The following is a 22,996-nucleotide window of genomic DNA, read 5'->3' on the forward strand; positions in this document are numbered from 1 at the left end:
ATTAAAATCAAGCCTATATTCCAAAGCCTAGAGTATGGAAAGGGAAAAATAGTAACTTCATAGTGGGGAAGTCTGGCAGCCACCACCTTAACCAAGTAATCAAGGTTAATATCACTGGTGATAAGTCATGTTATATACTCCCTGATAGGATGTGATTAGACGGGCTTTTCACCTCTGTGATATTCTTCCCCCAAACCCATAACTCCAGTCTAATCATGAGAAAACATCAGAAAAGCCCAAATTGAGAGACATTCTACAAAATATCTTACCAACCCATTTCAAAACTGTCAAGGTTGGGACTTCCCTGGTGGCCCAGTGGTTAAGAACCTGCCTGCCAATGCAGCCATGGGTTCGATCCCTGATCCAGGAAGATCCCACATGCCACAGAGCACCTAGGCCCGTGTGCCACAACTACCGAGCCTGCGCTCTAGGGCCCACGAGCCACAACTACTGAGCCCACGTGCCTAGAGCCCGTGCTCCGCAACAAGAGAAGTCACCGCAATGAGAAGCCTGCGCACAGCAACGAAGAGTAGCCCCCCACTCGCCGCAACTAGAGAAAGCCCGCGCGCAGCAACAAAGACCCAACACAGCCAAAAAAAAAAAAAAAAAAAAATCCTTTCAGCCTCTTATTCCAACCACCACTGCAGTGACCTTAAAAAAAAAAAGACTCCGTGCTCCCAATGCAAGCGGCACAGGTTCGATCCCTGGTCGGGGAGCTAAGATCCCACATACTTAGCAGCCAAAAACAAAAACAAAAGACTGTCAAGGTCGTGAAAAATAAGGAAAGACTGAGAAACTGTTGCAGATTGGAGGAGATTAAGGAAACATAATGACTAAATGTAATGTGGTATTCTGGATTGGATCCTGGCACAGAAAATGGACATGAGTGGGGAAACTGGTGAAATCCAAACTGAGCTTGGAGTTCAGTTAATGGTAAGGTACCAGTATTAACTTCTTAATTTTGACAAATTTGCTTATTAGGGGCACCTGGGTGAAGGATACATGGGAACTCTTTGTACTAGGTTTTAAACTTTTCTGCAAATCTAAAACTATTCCAAAATAAAGGGTTTATTTTTAAAAGTCGTCTATTACTTGTACTGTTCAAATTTTCTAGTAAAAATAAAGCAAGGGAAAAAATAAAGGGTGGGGGAGGTTTCTGTCTCCACTTCTCCAAACACTTCTACTTTGGAGCCTTCTGAAGTCCCCAAGAGAAGGAAACAAACACAAAACTTGGCCATCTTCTTGATATGGTGCAGAAGAACCTTCAATAAATAATAACAAAGGTCAATAATTTAACAATGAGGTAGGGCATCTGCTATATCAAGAGTTTTCATTCATCACTCTGTTTAACCTTCACCACGTCCCTCTAAAGGAGGTAACTGGGGCCCAGACAGGTTGAAACTTGTCACCCAAGTTTCTGGCTGGGTTGGACCAGATCTGTGCGACTCCAAAGCTAGCGCTCTCCCAGCCACTCCAGGCTGCTGTCCTAATCCTCAGTGGTGCATGCCATCCCCACTGGCTGTCTTAGAGCTCCTCCCTACATCCCCCACGCTGCTTTTGCACGTGGACCACTCCTCCTTTGCCCAGTTAATTCTACTTCCTCCAGGAGAACTTCTCTGACCCCCAAAGAGGTCAGGTGGCCCTGTTGAATCTCACAGCACCTGTCATTTGTTCTCCATAGCATTTCTTACAGTCTTTAATGATTTCTTCATTTATGGGTTACTTGTTTATCATGATGGAACTGTGAGCTACCAACTGTCTATGTTCACTGGTGTGTGTTCCCAGTGCTTACTTAGCACTGAGGCTGGCACTTAGTAGGTGCTCAGTAACAAGTAGTAACTGACTGAATGAACGCACTCCCAGCACACTAAGGTTAACTCTAGGAGGTGTGGCTTATGCTGGGCGAGCACTACGGAACTTGGCATCCTGCCTCCAGAAGGTTCTGGAACATGATGCAGGGATTCCATCCGGCACACCTGATATATACCTGGCCCTGCTCTGCCAAGATGGGGAAGAGGGATTCCAGGGGATGGGGAACCCAGGCTGGAGGAACTTCTTTACCAGATGCAGCAGCCTTCCTGTAAAGGAGGCATCCTTTACAGGCACTCTTCTTTCATGGAATTAGCCTCGAACCCCTCATCATCTAGATCTGTGTGCTGTCCAATAAGGTAGCCACCAGCCACATGTGCTACAAGCATAACCAAGATGTGCTATAAGCATGAAATGTACACCAGATTTCAAAGATTTCGTTTGGGGGAAAAATATAAAACATCTCAATCATTTTTATATTGATTATATGTTGAAATGACAATATTTTTTGATGTAGTGAATCAAATAAAACCATATTACTAAAATGTATTTCATCTGCTTTTTATTTCCTTAATGCAGCTAGTAGGAAAATTTTAAATTACATGTATGGGTTTATATTGGACAGTGCTGTTCTAGACTGTACTCTCCATGAGGCCCCTCCTCAGCTTAGTTCAGGATTGTGTGCACAGCTTAGAGCAAGGCCCGCACATAGTGACTGTTCCATAATTATATCTGGAAATAGAACTTATTATCTATATACCTGTATGTGAACCCCATGAGGGCAGATCCTGCTTCTCAGCACAATGCCTGACAAATCTTTTTTGCATGGACAAATAAACCTTCATTCTCCCAGATGTCCGTTCTCCTGGTTTGATTATACTGTATATAAAACTCCCACCAGCTGCCTCACCTCTGGTACCAGGCACCAACTTGTTGATAGGATCATGGCCCTTCTTGACCCTAATCCTGGTTCTTGGGCCACCTTGGTCATACCCTGCCAAGGTTTTTTCAAGCTTAGAAGACCTAGGATGACACCTGCCTCAGACACAACCGTAATGAGATGCGCACTTGATACTTTGACGTTGGCTGAAACATGCCTATCGTCTCTGTACATGTCAGGTTCACAAGTTCAGTCCTCAAGACTGGTGATTTAGATGGGGACTATTTTAGGAAGATTGGATAATAGGCCATAATTTGAAACAGATGGAGGGAATAGTAAAATATCCTAATTTCCAGTCTCCCAGTACAAACAAGCATCTGACAGCCTCGTATGCTTGTGCTATTTATGAAATCAGCCTGCAACATTTTTCACTACTTGATACACCAGGCAATGGAAAACCAGCTGAACCGTTCATTGGAAGGGAGACGGGTCCCTTCATTTCTCTGAGCCTTGGTTTCCTCATTTATAAAACGGAGGATAATTAAGTCTACCTCACCGGTTGTTGTGAAGATTAAGTGAAGTAATTATATATACAGGTTCACTTAGTACGGTGCATGGAATTTAATAAAAGTTCAATCAATGGTAGGGATGATTAACACCAGCCCCACTGGGACGTCTGCAAATTTGCAAAGAAGTAAGTATTTATGGTGTCACGTTAATAGATGAGTTTGTCATAATGACATTTTATATTTGTTCTTCATTTTAACTATCAACAAGCTAGACGTGCTCATCGAATAAAAATAGCTGATGTGTACAGAGCACTTAGTGCGAGGCACGTACTGTGTTATGCATCTAACAAGCATCATCTTATTTCATCATTACTATTTGTGGTAGGTCCTATTCTGATGGTCAAACTACAGAGCCAGAAACTGAGGCTCAAGGAGGCAAATGAATGTGCTCCAGGCCCCACAGCAATTAAGGGACAACATCAGAATTCAACAGGCTCTTAATGATTTCTCTAGGTCGCTTCCTAATGCAGGCCGAGTTAGGTATCCTGGTGACATGGCACTTGTAGTCATGGGGGCAGAGGGGCCTCAGTGAACTATTCCTGGTACCCATGGTCGAGGCCACCACTGGCTTCATCCCTCATCCTTAAACGCAGATTGAGCTCCTCGCCTGTGTCAGCCACTACACTGGTAAGTAACACCTTGTAGGCTGTTATGAGCAGAGACTCATTTAGCTCCCTCTACTAATGGTACAGCGATGGTGAATGTAACGTCTCTTAGAAAGAAAAGGAAGACGGGAATTTTGGTCACGTGGCCACGCCTTATAAGAATTCAGGGAAAACTGAACCCCAGGCCTTGTAGCAAGTGCTGCTCAGACTCCATAGCCAGGCCTCGTACAGCAGCACAAACATGGTTTGGAAATTGGAATCTCATCCTCTCCCTGTAAAAATTCTAGAAATGGTTCTCTTGCCTACAACAGGAGCTCAATGCTCTGCACCTCTGGACTCTGTTGTTAAAGGGACTTAATTCTTCCATCTCTTCCTGTTTTTGTTCCTACAACCGATCACTCAGGCTCTTGACACGTGAAGAACTCCTCCCCAAGAGGAAAACATGCCTGGCTTGGTTAGCACTGTTCTTGGTCCTAGACCAGGGTCGTGGGTTAGGCCTTCCCATGGGTGATGGCACCGAGTCCACCGAGCCGTGGTCAGGGGGTGGGGCGAGGGGCTGCACGCTGACAATGCGGAGCCTGCCCTCCAGACGTGCACAGCCTGGTCTGACTAGCTAATCCCAACTTGATTCGGCTGCCGCCCTCACCACACGGCAGACGTTGCTAATTAGCCGTCGCCCTGCAGAGGCCTCAGAGGTGTCTCGTCCCCCCAGTTCCCTGGGCCTGGTATCCCAGGGGAAAGATTCCTCCCATCGCTGGTCCGTGCTGTGATGGAGACTGCACAGGCTGCCATGAACGCCCAGAGGGGAGAGCTCCTCACTCTACTCCAATCACACGTCCTAGGTGAGGCCTTCTCCATCTACAGATTCAAAGGCCATGCCCCCTGCTTGCCCCCAGACTTCCTGTCCTGTTTCTCTGCTTGATTATTTTTCTTCTCAGTCCTTCTCTAGCACACTAGACATTTCAGTACTTTGTTTATGGTATGTCCCTGTCCTCTAAAATGGAAGCACCATAAAGGCAGGGGTTTTCGCTCTTTTGCCTTCTTTTATTTATCATTTCCTAGAATTATGCCTACCCAAAATTGAACTTGATGTGAATGAAAGGAAGGGCAGGGGATCCAGTCTGGGTGGAGGTTTAGCCAGTGAAGGCTTCCCACAGGAAGTGACACAAGCTGAGTCAGGCGAGCATCTGAAATGGAAGGGGAGTTCCAGGCACACAAAACGCAGGCCAGGAAAAGGGCAGCATGGTCAGGAACCTTACGTGGTAGCATGGCTGGGGCCTGTGGTGCTCGTGGGGCGTGATGTGTGAGATGCAGGTGGACAGTAGACCACGGTCACAGGGGAGGGCCCTGCGTGTCTACCCTGGCGAGTGGGAAGCCTAAGCTGGGGCTGAGGGTAGCAGGGGGCAGGGGAGGGCAGACTTAAGAGGCTGGGTCAGGGGTGAGCATCACTTATAATCTGAAAGTGAACAGGTTAACGATCAGGAAGCGCTGTCCTCTGTTGAGTGCTACGTGCGGGGCGGGCAGGCGGGGTGGTGCAACCTGCACTTCTAATGCATTACTTCACCCACCCCCACCTCCAGTCATTACACCAGGATGCCACGGAAACAGGGCGAGGAATGAGTGACGCCTCCGGAAAGTGACCAGTCTGGCGAATTACGAAGGAAATTTTGGTTCCCTTGGGCCCAGCCACGGTCAGAGATCACACCTCCGGTCAGAGATCACACCTCCGTAGGCCTGTGACTCCCCTCCCCTCCCCCATTTCACCAACCACAGCACCTCGCGCCTCTCCCCTCTCCAGTGCTCCATCGCTGCCCCTTCCTACAGAACACAGACAAAACGGCATCAGGGGCCCCCAGGCTATAGGATTGAGGTAGGGGGTCCAGAAAACCACGAAAGAATAAACAGAATAAAGGGGAGGGGAATGGGGCATAGACACTGGTACCAAAAGCTGACAGGAAGTTGCTTAGCAATGAGGGGACAGTCGGTGTTAAAGAAAGAGGGCTCCAAGTGTCAAGGCAACAACCAGCAGTGAAATCTCGCTGGCAAGGAAGGGGCTTTGGCTAAGTGGGCGGACATGTGCTCCTTTTTCACTAGAGGACTAGGGCCACGGTGGGATGAAACTGGCCCAGAGAGGAGTTGGAGCAGGTGGGGGGTGGGTCTTCAAGAGAGCAAATGGGACACTTCACATGACCCTTGGGCAGGTACCGAGGAGAGGGGAACGGCAGAAACAAGGACCTCTGCCGCGGCTGCCTGGCAGCGTGGACCCTCCAGGCCCAAGAATGCCTCCCACTGACAGAAGTCATCAATTTGCTGACCTCACAAAGGTGGGCCTGACCACCTGGTTTCTACCTCAGCCCCAGTCTAGGTGATTCAACGTCACTGGAAGGAATGGACAGCGAACTCCTCCGTTCTCACCAGGGCCTTTGGCAGAGTTCCCCTGTGTGGACGACACCTGAAAAGTGAGCAGAGTACCATGTACCCACAGGGTGGTGAAGCGCACCACTGCCGTTATTGTTACTGTACCAGTAACCCCAACACCTGGCCTTTGCCCACCACACCCCCAGAGTTCTCCCAAGGGCAGCTGTTCCTCATACATCCCTCTCCCAGCCCTGCTCAAAACCATCTCCCCAAATTCACCCCGTGTACTTTCACCCCCAGAGCCCAAGGCTCTCCTGCCTTCCTCGAGGACTTCAGCCCCTGACTGTCTCTACGTCCACCCCGCCCTCATCCTCTCTTCCAAAGCCCTGGAGCAAACATTCCTCCGCCAACAATTCCCGTCTCTGCTAAACCTGAGCCCCCAGAAGCACTTGGGATTATTCAACCCCATGTCAATTCTACATCCCATCCCCCATCCCTAGGTCAGGCCTCAGGAGTGTGCTAAGTGGAAAGTCTCAGTGACTGAAACCTGGAAGACCTGCCCCTGTGACCCACTGTCTCTATACCCAGCTGTGCACATGGAAGCAAGTATTAAAAAAAGAAAACAAAACCATAAAAAGCGGCAAGGCAGTTTCAAGATTTATTGAAGTGGGTGAGAGGACACGATGCCCAGCACAGAAGACTCCAATGGGAACTCCTGTTTCTAAAAAGTTACACCAGGAGCAGACAAGGGGACATGGAGGCCACTGGATGACCTGGTCCAGACGGAAGGAAAGCAGTCTTCTGGGTCCGCGGTGCTCTGTGGCAGCTGCTGGGAAGGGCAGAGCCAGCTGAAGGTCTCCAGTTCTGAATCCCAAGTCCCCAGAGTCCCAGGACTTTCCCTCTGCCCCGCTCACAGGGGAAAAGTCCTTCCATACTGTGCTAAGGCAACAGGAGAAGAAGGTCTGGTGACGATCAGCGGCAACATCCCTCTTCACTCTGCTATGCCAGCATCAGTGAACAGCCCCAAAACAACCTAAAGGAGGAAGTCACATGAGGCTGGCAGCTTGGAATTTCTATTTCAGAAACACAGGCTGACTTAGCCCCTTGGCAGTTACTCACCATGAGGAGGCCCTTCCAGGGGAGCTGGGACCCAGGTCACCATCCTGAGAGGCCAGAGCTTCCATCCCTTGAGGCTTCCTCCAAGGCAGCACCCCAGAGTGATGAGGAGGCCACGGGGCAGGAGGTCAGGACCAGGGATAACTCTCCAACGTTACCTCGTCTTCCTTCAAGCTGACACATGTGAGAGTGCCCCCAATTAGTCAGGCATGAGCTGAGGGCTTTTCACACCAAACTCGGCTCAAAAAGGAATCTCAAAACTCCCAGAGAAGAGTCAAAATGAACACTGTCTTTAAAAAATGGGTCTTCTCAGGTGACAGAGCAAATGTAGTAACTGGCAGAGAGACGGCTGGCGAGCTTGCTCTCAGGAGCTCTTCCCACTCGGCCCCACCCCCTGTGGCAGGAGTGGGGACCGCCACCCCCAGCAGCTGTCCCCCGCACTGTCACTACCTGCCTGTACACCGGACTCCCAGGTGCTCACGCTCACCCCCGCCTCAAATCGTTCTCGTGTCCCTCCCTTCCCCCCGAAGACCTTCCTACGGCCTATCACATCCCACTCCTCCAAAGGCCAGGTCCACCACCTCCAACAAGCTGCTTCCCTCTGAAAATCTTATGGCAACCACTATACACCACCCAACATCATGCTTATTCATTATGTGTAATTCATCCTGGTTCCTTACACCCCTAAAGTATCTAAACCTGACACAGACGTAGCCTGGCTCTGCTAACAGGAGGCCAAGCTGAGACAGGCCAAGCTCGGAAGTCTCCTGTCACTGCCTGTCACACAGCAGCCCCCAGTGCCTGAGGGCTGGAAAGCACGGGCTGGAGAGAAGCAGGAGTGTGTGAAAGCGCCAGCATTTGAAAGGGACAGGTGTGGACCCTCCAAACACGGGAAATTGCTTTCCACAATTCCTCTCCCTGCATTATCAACGACCAGAGCACGGAGAGCCCATGGTCACTTTTGAATGCAGGTGCGTACAAGGCAGAGAGAGCTCCAGGAAGAGAAGGGAGTGCCAGTGGCCTACAGGGTAGACTGAGTCTGGGAAAACCACCCAGCCAAGCACAGGACCCATGGAGTGGCCATTCTTTCCTGCAAAAGCCCAACAGAAACCTTCTCCCAAGGGGGATCAAAGAGAAGTCACTTTGGGGCTTCCCTGGTGGTGCAGTGGTTAAGAATCTGCCTGCCAATGCAAGGGACACAGGTTTGAGCCCTGGCCGGGGAAGATCCCACATGCCGCGGAGCAACTAAGCCCGTGCACCACAACTACTGAGCCTGTGCTCTAGAGCCCGCAAGCCACAACTACTGAAGCGTGTGTGCCTAGAGCCCGTGCTCCGCAACAAGAGAAGCCACGACAATGAGAAGCCCACGCACCACAACGAAGAGTAGTCCCTGCTCACCGCAACTAGAGAAAGCCTGCACACAGCAACAAAGACCCAACACAGCCAAAAATAAAAAAAAAAAGCACAGTAAAAGATCCACTCAAAAAAAAAAAAAAAAGAGAAGTCACTTTGGACAAAAACGGGAAAATATTATGGTTGGAAACTACAGAAATCATGTGGTCTTAAGAACCACAAAGTCACCTCTAACACAGCTTTGGTTTTTCAAATGAAGAAAACAAGGTTCTGAATAGGACACTGACTAAGACGGCAGCAGAAGGGGATTCAAAGCCAGGGGAGGAATCTCTGATGCCCAGGTCCACCCATTTTCCATCACAACATGCTTCTGCCCACACTCCAGGGAAGGACAGATACCCCACAACTCTCATTGCCCCAGTGGAACTCTAGAGGCTCCACCCCTGCAGCAGCCACTGCAGGGCCAGATGTGGTCCAGGATGCCCAGGGCTGGGGTGGCGAGCAGACCTGGGGACTCGTGGATGCTGCCTTCAGCTCACCTCTCGGCTCCCCTACATCTTCACCCAAAGCCCCTGGGAACACACACACGACTACCGGATGAGAGGACCCAACACTCCAGAGAATGGACCAGAGACCTTACCTCAAGGACACCGGGGCCTAGACCACTCCTGACATGACAACTTCCATGACACCTCTGCACACAGTGGACTCATCTGCAACAGACAAGAAGCCAAGGATGAGCACCCGACTTGCCCCTGCTCACAGCACAGCATGTCAGGCACCAGGAAGGGACTTAGTGCAAGAGTTACCAGACAGCAAACGTTCTGCATATGTTGGCTGTTATTATTTCCTGAGCAGACACACTATTTCTTCATACAAAAAACAGTAGTTAACTCTAAAAAGGGAGACAGTGGATGGCCTATGGCAGGGTGGCCAGCGCTGATCAATGTGTGATTGATCAGTGATAGGCGGAAAAGGATGCCACTGCCAGGTTTACAGGAACGTGCCATGGCCGGCTGACAGCAACTGGGCATCAAGGGGAACTTAAGCAGCACACAGGGCCTGGTTCCCAACAGCAGGGGCAGGAAGCGAATGCCCCAACAATGACACTAATGCACGCATGACAGACCCCAAGGCCCCGGAGGCCCGAGGTGTGGCAGGGAAGAAGCAGGAGTGTGTGGGAAAGCTCCCGGAACTGGAGGGTGAGGATGGGAACCCTCCAAGTGCAGGACAACCCTACCACGTTTCCTCTGCCTGCACTACCAAAGTGCAGGCCACGGGCAGCCCGTGATCACTTCCAAGTGCAGGGGCAGGAAAGGACAAAGGGCTTGCTGAAAAGGGAGGCCAATGGCAGAGGCCTGGAGCAGTCAGCCTAACGGAGCACAAGGGCCCAGTATCTGCTTCTAATCCTGCAAAAAAGCCTTCCACGTGGCCCGGAAGGGAGAGACAAAGAGAGGACACCTCTGAAAGGAAAGTGACAGAGTTCTTAGGTTGTAAAAGACAGGGACTAGGTGGTCGGAAGACAAATGGCCTCACTGTAGTCCTGCTTTATGGAGGATGAAACCAGCGATAAGAGAAGGTCCCAAAGTTAGGAGGAGGCAGAGAAGTGACTGACACCTGGGTACAGGTGGACACACCGAAATCCTTTCCCTGCCTCCGTTCACACATTCTGCTGCCAACATAACAAACAGTCTGAGGAAGGGCTCCCCAGGGGCTCTCAGAAACAAGCACATAAAGAGGAACCAGGTGTGTTCTCAAAGGCCCCAGAGAGAGTAAAGCTGAGGGCCGGGTCGAAGCCACTCTTGTCTCTCCTCTAGCTGCTTCCCAGACCACGGCGGGACCTGCGTGCACCTTGAGGGAGGCAAAGCCCCAGATCTCCAGGGAACAAAGCTCACCTCAGCAGCACGTGGTCCAGCCGCTTCTTGACAGGATGGGGTCACCTCTCAAGGGTCTCCTCTGCAACAATCGAGAAGCACTGGATGAGTAACCTAGATCCCACCTGGTCACAGCATGTCCTGGGAAGCCCAGGCAGAGTACGTGGCATAGCGGCTAGCCACTTCACAAACGTGGGCTGTTGTTACCAACCCACGAGCCACGCCACCTACTCATGAACAGGACGGAAGTTATTACTCCACGTGGGACAACAGCTCGTGTGCATCTGAGGCAGAGGCCTTTTCAGATCGTCTTTTGTGCAAACTCTAATGACACTGTACAGTTTCTGGAAACTGGATCTTGAACAGGATAAAAGTCCAGGACAGGTCTAGGAGCGTGCAGCACCTGACAGGCCGTGCCTGGCCTGGTCTGGCCTTGACCCGGGGGTTGGGTAGGAGGGGTGAAGGCACCTCAGGCTGCCTGCAGAGGTGAGGTCTGGTGTCTATTTAAGCCTTGTCCAATTACAATACTGCTCTGGTTCCTGCCACCATAACCACAGGCCAGGGGGAAAGTCTCCCCTGGCGGACTGGGCTCCATCTCATGCCGAGGGACCTCCAAGGGATAAATACTGGTCAATAGGAAGAACAATTCCAAGAAAAGGAAACACAGGAAGTGCCCTCACCTCTCCCCCGGCTGGCTGGCTCACAAGCAGTCTTTCCCTGATTCTCCATGACATGATGGGCCATGCCACCTCACCGGGATGCATCTGTCCTTTCCTTCTTTCCTGCTGGGCAGCTGTTCCACAGTTGCTGAGCACCGGACACCTGCCAGGCACTGAGCCTGCGGAGAGGCAAAACTCAGACACTGACCTTGAGATCAGAGCAGAGAGAGGCAAAAAAAACAAGAAAACCAACGATTTCCATGAAGTACGATTAGTGGCCTCATCTCACATCAAGCCACTTCCCACACTACATCACACCAGGAAACATGCTTGACTAAGGACCTGGAAAGGGGAGAGGGGGGAGGCAGACCTGGCTTCCTGGAGGGAAGCCCTTGGTGAAAATTACCCGAACAGGGGCTCCACAGCCAGCCCATAGCTCCTTAGACACAGCCCATGCTTTATCTTCCCTTTTTTTGTTAATTACTTAATTAATTAATTAATTAATTTTTGGCTGTGTTGGGTCTTCGTTTCTGTGTGAGGGCTTTCTCTAGTTGCGGCAAGCGGGTGCCACTCTTCATCACGGTGCGCGGGCCTCTCACTATCGCGGCCTCTCTTGTTGCGGAGCACAGGCTCCAGACGCGCAGGCTCAGTAGTTGTGGCTCATGGACCTAGCTGCTCCGCGGCATGTGGGATCTTCCCAGACCAAGGCTCGAACCCGTGTCCCCTGCATCGGCAGGCAGATTCTCAACCACTGCGCCACCAGGGAAGCCCTATCTTCCTTTTTTAAAAGCTTCTCTGAAACTAGCACTGGGCCTCGCATAGGGAGCACTCAGTAAGCCGGACACCAGGGGCCAGGAGGCAGATGTAAAAGGCGGCGGGAGGAAGGCCGTGTGGGACAGCTCCAGAGTTCGGAAGGGACAGGAGTGAACCCTCCAAACACGGAGAAATGCCTTCAGCAACTCCTCTGCCGGCACTACCAGTGACCAGGGCACAGCCAGCCCACGATCAGTTCCCAATGCAGGGGCAACAAAGGGCAGAAGAAGAGCCAGGCAGAGGAGCCCATGTTAGCAGCCGGCTCTCCGCCCAGGCAGGGGAAAGCTGCCCAGCCAAGCCCGGGACCCCAACGCTATCCTCACTTCATGGAAAGACTCCATCTCCCCTCATCAACAGAGGCCACAGGAAGACCAGCTTCTCGTAAAAATGCCTCAAGTACTCATCCACCCACAAAATACCAACTAAGTACCTACTAACCACTTGCCAGGCACTGGGGGTTCAAAGACACAGACCAGGCCTCTGCCCTCCCGGACTGCTTGCTGTTTCCCCTGTGGAAGGAGAGGAAAGCTCAGGAGGATGAAGTAACTCACCCAAGGTTCCACGGCTAACGAGGGGCTGCGTCAGCATCTGAACTCAGGCCTTTCTGGCCCCCAAACCCAGCCCAGCCTCCTGCACAAGGCTTTGCAAGACAGTTCCCAGACCCCCCCCCCCACCCCCGAGTCCAGGGACCATCCCCTCTGCGGCGGGGCAGGAAGGCCACGGCCCCCAGTTCAAGGCCCTCAGGAGCAGTACGTGCCCAAGGGACAGCTCAGCCCCTGGACACAGTGGGGCGCAGCAGGCAGTGCGGCTCAGGGTCCTGCAGGAGAGGAGGGGGCGCTGGCAGAGGCAGGCGCAGCAAAGCCCTTCGAGGGAGGGTCTTCAGCAGCGCGGGGCCCGGCCAGGGAACGGGTGCGGAAGGACTTCGGTGCGAAGCAGGGACAGGAAGCCAGACTCTGCCCCTCAGGGGCCCTGCGGCGCCCTCACTTTAGAGCTCAAACACCCGTTTGGAAAATGGAGGTTTCAACACTTTCCCTTAAAGCTTATTAAGGGGAAATGGGCTAACGGTCACCAGAGTATTTGGCCGGTAACCGACGAGCGGCTTTGGGGCATGAAACGCTGGAGTCGGAGGTGATGGGCAGTGAATCAGGGGCTCTGGCGCCCCTCGGGCCAGGTTCACACGGGCTCTGCACGACCCCCTGCGGGACCTCGGGCCCACGCGTCACCCGACCGGTCTCTCGACATCAGCGGGCACAAGTCTCCCCACGCGGCGGGTGAGGCCAGGGGACCCGACGCTCCGAGACGGTGCCGGCCGGTGGCGCGGTGACCCGAGGCCTCTTTGTCGAGGACACGAGTCCCGAAAGGTCCACACGCGGCGGAGGGGACGGGCTCAGAACAGGGAGCGGACAAGGGCTCCGAGGTGACCTGCGGCCGGAGCTCCCCGCCCTCTCGGGCCTCAGTTTCCCCTCCTGTCGGTGGCGGGGAGACGGAGCACCGGCCTTGGAGGCCGCCGGGGGTCCCTGGGCAGCGCGGCCCCGCAGTGACTCACCCAGTGCGCCTGGACTGTCGGCTGCCGGTCACAGGTGACGACGTGAGAATATGCTGCTCGGTTCCCAGCGACTAGGACGCAGGGCCCAGCGTCCAGCGGTTGAGCGCCAGCGGAAATGCAGGCGAGGTGCGGGATGCCGCCTAGAGAGGCAGCTCCCAGGGCGGAATCCGCGCAAGCGGTTCCTTCGCGCCCCCTTGTGGATAAGAACTGAAACTGACCTCCCAAGACTCCAAGCATCCTTTCCTCTTCCCAACCACCCATCTGAATATTAAATGGCTAGGACATCTGTAGTTTTGACCTGTCTACTCCTTCTCCCTGATTTTCTTGTGGCATTCACTTTTCCTGTTGAATTCAGTCTTGTTGGGAATATCAATTATGGTGTCCTGCCCTCTCCTGAGAAAGGGTTGGGCGTGGGACCCAAGCTGGGAAAATTATACTTTCTTCCTTAATTATGTATCTCGAGTGTGAGAGAGCAGGGATCCTAAAGGAGCTTGGAGGCTAGTTGTGGAGCTATGAGTGGAGTCATACTTCAATCAATTTCCAGACTAAGGTGGTTTCTTGTAGGTGGTGTACCTTAGCAGGGATTTGAAGGACTCAAACAGAAAGGGGGAAGGGGAAGATGTTCAGAAAAGGGAGGAAAAGGAAGACGCACAAGCTGATGTGGGGGAAGGGATGGGGGAGTGGATACATGTGTTGGGATGTGAAGAAGTTAGAAACTGGATAGGGCATCTCATTGCATGGCCTGTAAAAGATGAATCTTTAAATGTTATAAGAGAAGAAAGAAATTCTCATTGTTGCAATGGGAGAGGCACTCACTTGATTCTGAAATGTAAGAAAAATTCCGTGTGCCTCAGTCTGCTCTTGGTTCCTGAGGGCTTAAAAAAATGAGGAAAAGGACAATTGAAATGATCCAAATAAAGTAACATCAATAAAACAATGAGTAGAAATCAAAATGGCAGAAAATGAGCATAACCATATTTAGAGCAACATAGCCAAACAACTTTAGGAATGGGAAAAGGGGCTTTGTACAGTCAGCAGAGGGTAAAAAGTTAAGAGAACAATATGTTTGACTTTTTGCCCATAAAATTTTAAATTTAGGTAAAATGAACACATTCCTGGAATATATTTAACAGAATTGCCTTAAGGAAAAATAGAAAACCTAAATAATTTCATAACACTTTAAAAAATTGAATCAGTTAACAATCTTCCCACAAAGAAAACATCATACCCAGGTGTCTTTTTTAAAAAATAAATTTATTTATTTATTTATTATTATTTTTAAATTTTATTTATTTTATCGATTTGTTTTTTTGGCTGCATTGGGTCTTCGTTGCTGTGCGTGGGCTTTCTCTAGTTGCGGCGAGCAGGGAATACTCTTCATTGCGGTGAGTGGGCTTCTCATTGCAGTGGCTTCTCTTGTTGCAGAGTACAGGCTCTAGGTGCGCAGGCTTCAGTAGTTGCAGCACGCAGGCTCAGTAGTTGTGGCTCACGGGCTCTAGAGCATGGGCTCAGTAGTTGTGGCGCACGGGCTTAGTTGCTCCGCGGCATGTGGGATCCTCCCGGACCAGGGCTCGAACCCATGTCCCCTGCACTGGCAGGCGGATTCTTAACCACTGCGCCACCAGGGAAGCCCCCAGTTGTCTTAACAGGTAAATTCTACAAAGATTTGTAGCCTTACACAGTCTCCCAGATTATAAAGAGAGAACAGTTCTCAGTTCACATAATCCCCAAATTAGAAAAGGTTAATAAAAGAAAAGTAAATTACAGGTTAATTTATTCAGTAATGTAGACCTAAACATCCTAAAAGTATATTGGTAAGTTTCAGGCGGAAGCAGCCTTGGTTAGTGATGACAGGTTAATAGAGGACCCAGCTCAGATTCGATCACCTACAGGCTCCTCTTCCTTTCACCGTTGTTGCCCACCCTCCGCCCACTGCATCACTGGGTAGGGCCTGCCCAGTGAGCTCATCCAGGAAGGAGCTGGGTCTTGGCCAAGCATCCCAAGCAGGGCAAACCACAGAGACTCTGAGGTCTATGCATGCTTAACACCTATGCACCTATGCGCGCTCAACACCTCCCAACCCACCCATGAGATGAGAGACCTCTGAGATGGGTGACTCCTCCCACACCTATGAAAAGGTAGAAGGACCTATCCTTTGGCCTGGAAAGTAACTTTGAGGATTGAGAGTTCCAAGATTGTGGTGTTAAGGGCTGCATTTCTCAGAAGGCCCCTCTACTTCTTGCAAACCTTTCTCTTATTCTAATGGACCTGCACGGGTTACACTGTCACAGGTTTAATTATCATCTGCTTGTCCTCATGAAGCTTGTGGGAAAATTCCCCCAAAGTGTTGCCCTTTAAAGATATTCCCAAGAGTCTTCATTAGAAGGGCCCACCATTTAAGGATTAGAATGGAGATTTTTGAACCCCTCCCTTCAGGATGGTAGAACGTAGGGTGACTCTGCTGGATGAGAGAAGGATGTGCTAGGAAAACATCAAGTGTTTTCTATGTTCATCCAAGTATCCCTAACATCTCTGCTTTTCAGCCAAAGTCTATGATGTGAATGGCACGTCCATGAGTTGGGCAGTACACAACCTGCACAACCATATGTGGCAATCCTGCCTACCTACAGTGGAAGATGTATGGAGATGTACTTCAGGGCAAATGTAGCATATGTCCCCCCCACTCCATATACAGGAAACGGAGTAAATGTAAAGTCAGAAATCCACACACAGAGAGAGGGGGAGATGCAGGACAGAGAGTACTGGTGGAATTTCAGTCCCTGGTGTTTGTCATCTTGGAAGCCCAGTTCCACCTCTGCCTTTCCTTTTGTTCGGTTACATAAGCTTTCTAAGAATGTAATTCTTTTTTTTTTTTTTTTTTAGCGTAAGTTAGGCTTCTGTCACCAACACTCCTGGCTAAATGCCCAAGTCTTTTCCTTAACTTATCCTAAATGGCCAGTTATTAAGGTATTCCATCAGTGGGGGTTGGGGTGGGGGGAGATTGGCATTTGCACGAGGCACTGCATGCTTATCTCAGATGACTTTCCCATCTGCGACACTGGCCTACCTAACTGGAGATTCCAGCAAACAGGGCAGCATGTTGAGGTCTTGAAATAAATGTGTTACGACAACCTTTGCTCTTGGCGTTCAGACAACAGCCCATGCTCAGTGGCTTGTCCTTATTTGTCAGTCAGCAATGTGTCTGCAGACGTTAAAAACAAAACAAAACTGCAGTGCACTCTCTGCAAGCTCCAGAAGGGATGGATGTTTCAAGTGGGTCTTTTGCCAGAAGGGGATGTGCTGGGGACCTACCCAGGCTGGTAGGCTGGTGATTAGGTCTGCCTGGACCAAGGCTCTTTCAGGAGTGGACACAGGGGGCTTAAGGAGGCTGTAGGGGGAGGAGGAGCCAGCAGCCACTTGGAGCCACTGGTCATCAAGACAGAACAGTAGCAGCAAAAAGGGGGCAGGGGCATTGCTGAGCCAATGAACCTTCTATTCATTCATTCATTCATTCAATACATGGTAAATAAGCGCTTCCGCTCTATGGGGCACTATGCTGGTGGATGTGTCCAACAGATGTCAACAACAGCCTGATTGGCAGGAAATTGAGAAAGGAACAACAAAAACTACCACCTAAATAATTCCCCAAACAACTGTTCAAATGATTTTTCCCCATAAAGGCACTGGAAAAGATATACCACTTTTCCAGTACTGTTTTTTGTTTTTGTTTTTGTATAATGACTGGAGGCAAAGGGATGAATGAAAGAAGCCTATTGTGTCTGCCTTCCTCCAAGCTTAGAGTCTAATAATCCACTAATATCAAATAAGTTCTGTCCCATAAATGCAAGCATGGCTTTCTATTGGGAAGTCTGGTAGTTTATCACATTAAGAGGTCAAAAGTATGGTAAATATCACAGAATTTGGAGGAAGACAGATATTATGGATTAAGTTATGTACCCCCAAAAGGTGTTATGTTGAAGTCCTAACACCTGGTACCTGGGAATGTGACCTGATGTGGAAATAGTATTTGCAGATGTAACGAAGATGTAAATTAAGATGAGGTCATGTTGCAGGAGGGAGGACCATTAATCCAACATGACTGGTGCCCTTATAAGTGAGGAGAAAGACACCCCAGGAGAATGCCAGACATTGGAGTGACACAGCTGCAGGATTGATGGACACCACCAAACACTAGGAAAAGGAAGACTCCTACCCAGAGTTTTAGAGGGAGCATGGCCCTGCTGACACGTTGATTTCAGACTTCTAACCTCCAGAATAGTGAGAGAATAAATTTCTGTTTTAAGCCACCCGGTTTGCGGTAATTTCTTCTCTTTTTTTTTTTTTTAAACAGTGGTAAATTTTTTTTAAATTAATTAATTAATTTATTTATTTATTTTTGGCTGTGTTGGGTCTTTGTTTCGTGCGAGGGCTTTCTCTAGTTGTGGCAAGCGGGGGCCACTCTTCATCGCGGTGTGCGGGCCTCTCACTATCGCGGCCTCTCTTGTTGCGGAGCACAGGCTCCAGACGCGCAGGCTCAGTAGTTGTGGCTCACGGGCCTAGTTGCTCCGCGGCATGTGGGATCTTCCCAGACCAGGGCTCGAACCCGTGTCCCCTGCATTAGCAGGCAGATTCTCAACCACTGAGCCACCAGGGAAGCCCTGTGGTAATTTCTTATGGCAGCCCTAGGAAACTAATTCAATAGACATACTTGAAATTTTTCTCTACCACAATTTACACATTAGCAAGCTACTTAATCCTTCTGAACCTCAAGTTTTCAACTTCAAAGTAGATAAAATATGCAAAATGGTGTGCCACTATGGAAAATAGTATGGTGGTTGCTCAAAAAATTAAAAATAGAATTGCCATAGGATCCAACAATTCCACTTATCCTCGAAACAAATGAACGCAGGGTCTTAAAGGGATATTTGTCCACCCATGTGCATGGCAGTACTATTCACGATAGCCAAAAGGTAGAAGCTACTCAAGTGTCCATTGATGGATGAATGGATAAACAAAATGTGGTCTATACATACAATGGAATATTATTCAGCCTTAAAAAGGAAGGAAATTCTGACAAATGGTACAACATGGATGAACCTTAATAACATTACGTTAAGTAAAATAAGCCAGTTATAAAAGGACAAATACTATATGACTCCACTTATGTGAGGTACCCAGAGTAGTCAGATTCAGAGACAGAAAGTAGAATGGTGGTGGCCAGGGGCTGGGGATAGTGGGGAATAGGGAGTTAGTGTTTAATAGGTACAGCGTTTCAGCTTGAAAGATGAAAAGAGTTCTGGAGATTGATTGTACAACGATGCGAATGTACTTGACACTACTGAACTGAGTATTTAAAAATGACTGGGGCTTCCCTGGTGGTGCAGTGGTTGAGAATCCGCCTGCCAATGCAGGGGACTCGGGTTCAAGCACTGGTCCAGGGAGATCCCACATGCCACGGAGCCACTAAGGCCATGCACCACAACTACTGAGCCTGCACTCTAGAGCCCGCAAGCCACAACTACTGAGCCCTCGTGCCGCAACTACTGAAGCCCATGCGCCTACAGCCCATGCTCCGCAACAAGAGAAGCCACCGCAATGAGAAGCCTGCGCACCACAACGAAGAGTAGCCCCTGCTCACCACAACTAGGGAAAGCCCACACGCAGCAACGAAGACCCAATGCAGCCAAAAATAAATAAATAAAATAAAATGATTAAGATGGTAAATTTTATGTTATGTGTACTTTACAATTCAAAAATTTAAAAATAGGTAAAATAATGCATTGAAATACATGAATACCATAAGTGCTTTTTTTTTTTTTGCTTTTGGCTTATCGTCAGCTAGTAATACATTTTAGCTATCACCATCATCATCACGATTATCATAATTTGATAAAAATTACTATTCATTCATAACTTTGAAAGACTCTTAGAATTCTAAAAATAGAATATACATCATAAACCATCGGTCAATATCACATGTAATGGTGAAATCATAGAAGAATTCTTCTATTTTTATCCTAGAAGTCCCAGAAAAATAGTCAGGGATGTCTGCTGCCCTTGGCCAGGACAACCCAAGGTCTTAAGAGTAAAGAATTGATATAGTCAGCTAGCATGGTGAGAGATAACGACCCAAAGTCAAATATTGTTATCCCGGAAGGCCCAGGTATTCAGGCAAGAAAGTTCATGATTCTCAAGCCAGGAAAGCTTAAGTATAATTAGTCACAAACATCTCAGTTATTTAGTTAGCAAAGGAGGTCCAAAGTTGTTGTTCAGGGAAACCCAAGTTAATTAGCTAAGACCATCCAGATTCATTAGTCAAGAAGGTCGTTTTCAAGGATTGTCCACCACAGATAGAAGGAAAGTCTGATGTCACCAGCGAAGGTTATCAGTCTTTTGCTTGGACTCCGGTCCCCCAGGGCCCAGCCCTGCCTGTTTGGGAAGGGAGTGGGCCACCTCTTCTCCTGTCTGTCCCCATGTCAGAGGCCTGAGCCATTTAGACTTTCACTGAGCCCACATTGACTCCCCTCTCCAGAACCAGTGGCCTTCAGCCCAGGACAAAAATGAACCAGAAGCGGAACTAGTGACAAAGAGGCTGTGGGGGTCAGAGGACCAGCGAGGGGACACAGGGAGGAGGGGATGCTGACACCTCGGTGGTAACTGACCCTGCTGGGGAGACCCTCTGTCTCATCTCAGTGTGTCTGAGCATCCAGTGAGGGCCTGGGGGCTGCTGGAGGCTCCCAAACAGGCCCAGACCCAGGCCATGGGGCAGCAGAGGCCCTGGGTGGCTGGACTGGCCAAGGCTACCAATGGGCCTCAGTCCCAGCCTGCAGGAGCCCAAGCCTATTCCTCCCGAAAGATGCAGTAACAGATGATCAGTAAGACGGCGAGGAGGAAGATGAACAGAATTAGCAAGACCGCCAGCATGCTGATCATTCTTAGTGCGGGGACAGGGCTTGGAGATCCTGCGGGGCTCACCGGGCCAGCTGCTGACTTCCAGCCTAGACCGTGGACATCACCTCCTTGGCACAATCTGTCTAGCCAGCCGAGACCCCATCTCCCCACTCCCCCCCCATCTCCAGGCTCCAGGAATCTCTCAGCCACTGTGAGGTCACAAACTCCAAGATGATGGAAGGTTGGCCTCCTAGACACAGCCCAATCCTTTATAAATGTGACCAGTATGTTGAAAGAGGGACTTCTGGTATGTCATCATAAAAACATTTTTTTTTTGCCTGTCTCTTTAAGCTTTCTAAGTGGAAGTGTCTTTTCCCTGCCCCTAGAAAAATATCAGGCAGCCATCAGTCTTCTGATCATTCTTAGGTAACAAGTCTTGTATTACTAAAAATGGGGAACATAGTTTTCATTCAATTATTTTAAATGTCCATCTCATGTATTAATCATGTTTTCAATGATCTTTCATAGGTCAGACTTCTCTGCTCTCCACCAACTGGGGCCAAGCATAGGGTGGGTTGCTGTCTGCTGGGAGGGGATGGGAACCTTCTCCCCTTACTTATGCAAATGTGTTTCTCTTCACCAGGTTTCTGCCCACTCTCCCCAGCCCACCCCCACTCTCAATACCTCCAGGATCAGATGGAATGACGAGTGAGATGGGGGAACATTTCTCTCCAGGCTGGGCATGAAATTAACGCTGAGTATTCTCCCTCAGCCCCTATTTCAGGGGTTCTTCAGAGACCCCCCCCTCCTGGTGCCCTTTGACTGTACCCCCAGTGATGTGAACAGGCCCTCTCCTTGGGGTCCCCTCCCCCTAGCAGGCTCCCTGTAGGGCAGAACCTCTTGGGCAGCAGGTGGACAGTCCTATCCCAGATTTTACACCTGTTGAAGGAGACAATGAACTTTTGACTGAGGAGCGGGTTGGGCACGGGTCACCTGTGCTCCCCAACTCCAGGTGACATTTATCAAGTTCCCATGTGTTCCTGCTGAAGTTCCTGGTATGAGGATCACCAGAGAAAGGGGAAATTCCTCCTACTCTCCCTCTTGGGGGCAAGGTGGGGGGGGGGACTATTTTAAGACACAGAGTCCATAATTCCCTCTCTTTTTCATGTCTAACACTGTACTGTTAAGATCCTCAAATTAGAAGAGAGAACTGAGTCACAAGTAACCATTTTCCAGTTATTTTCTTCCTAAATTCTGCATCTGGTCCAATGCCTTCTTTAGAAGGCCGCTGCCATGATAGCAGGTGGAACCTTCAAAAACCGCCAAGACTGAACCACCTTTTACCTACCACAACTGTGATTTGTTGTTGTTACGCGGTTCATTCCGCTATCTTGGTGCCGCCTTGGTGCTTTGGCTGAAATGTCCATTTTAATAGCCTGTTACGCTAACAGCAAACATCAGGCACGCCTCTTAGATGCCCAGCCTCCTCGAGGCACTGGGGATGCAGAAATGAACCAGCCTAGATCCCCTCCCTAGCATCATGGGTGCACAGGGTACAGGAGATCATCTAGGTTGGAATTGTGGCTCTGCCCCTTCCCAGCTTTTGGAAGGCACCTTTCCCTTAATCTCCAGCTCAGAACAATGAGGCTTCCAACCTGAGTGTTGCAGGAGGCCCAGACCCCCCTAGGATGTCCCAGGCTCATGGGTGGCGGGGGCCTGTGGTAGGGACATGCTCTCAGCCTCCTGCTTGCTGCTTTTCTCCTCTGGCTCTGAAGGGCTGATCAAAGCCAGGTGGCCCTAGACGTGTGCTGATATACAGCAGCCACGAGACACGTGCAGCCACATGCGGCACAGAGCACTGGAAACGTAGCCGGTCCCAACTGCAATGCGTTGTCGGTATAAAACAAGCACCGATTCCAAAGACTTTGAACAAAGGAAAAGAAATCGTAAATATCTTATTAATAAGTTAAAAATATTGATTACACACTGAAATGTAATATTTCGGTTATCTTGGGTTAAATAAAATATACTATTAAAATTAATTTCACCTTTTTGGGTACCTTTTTATTTTTTTTTAATTTTTAAAAAAATTTTTGGCCGTACCGCATGCGGCATGTGGGATCTCAGTTCCCTGACCAGGGATGGAACTTGTGCCCCCTGCAGTGGAAGCATGGAGTCTTAACCACTGGACCGCCAGGGAAGTCCCTAAATTTTTTATTTTTAATTTGTTTATTTTTATTGAAGTAGAGTTGATTTACAATGTTGTGTTAATTTCTGCTGTACAGCAAAGTGAATCAGTTATACACATATATACCTTGTTTTTTATAGTCTTTTCCATTATGGTTTATCCTAGGATACTGAATATAGTTCCCTGTGCTATGCAGTAGGACCTTGTTGTTTATATGTTCTGTACATTTGGTACCTTTTTAATGTGGCTCCTGGAAGGTTTAAAATTACACATGCGGCCGGCCGGCATTATGTTTCTACTGGATAGTGCTGCCTTAGGCTCTTCAAATACAGGAC

The 22,996-nt window shown here is 49.5% G+C and overlaps 1 long non-coding RNA gene across 1 annotated transcript in view; it reads left to right on the top strand.

Annotated features, from left to right (window-relative positions):
• Window positions 1-22,996, top strand: part of LOC309645412 — a 280,748-nt gene that overhangs the window by 34,636 nt on the left and 223,116 nt on the right. The window lies entirely within an intron of this gene.

Source organism: Balaenoptera physalus (assembly GCF_965194825.1).
Source record: "Balaenoptera physalus genome assembly, chromosome: 16".
Taxonomy (NCBI): domain Eukaryota; kingdom Metazoa; phylum Chordata; class Mammalia; order Artiodactyla; family Balaenopteridae; genus Balaenoptera; species Balaenoptera physalus.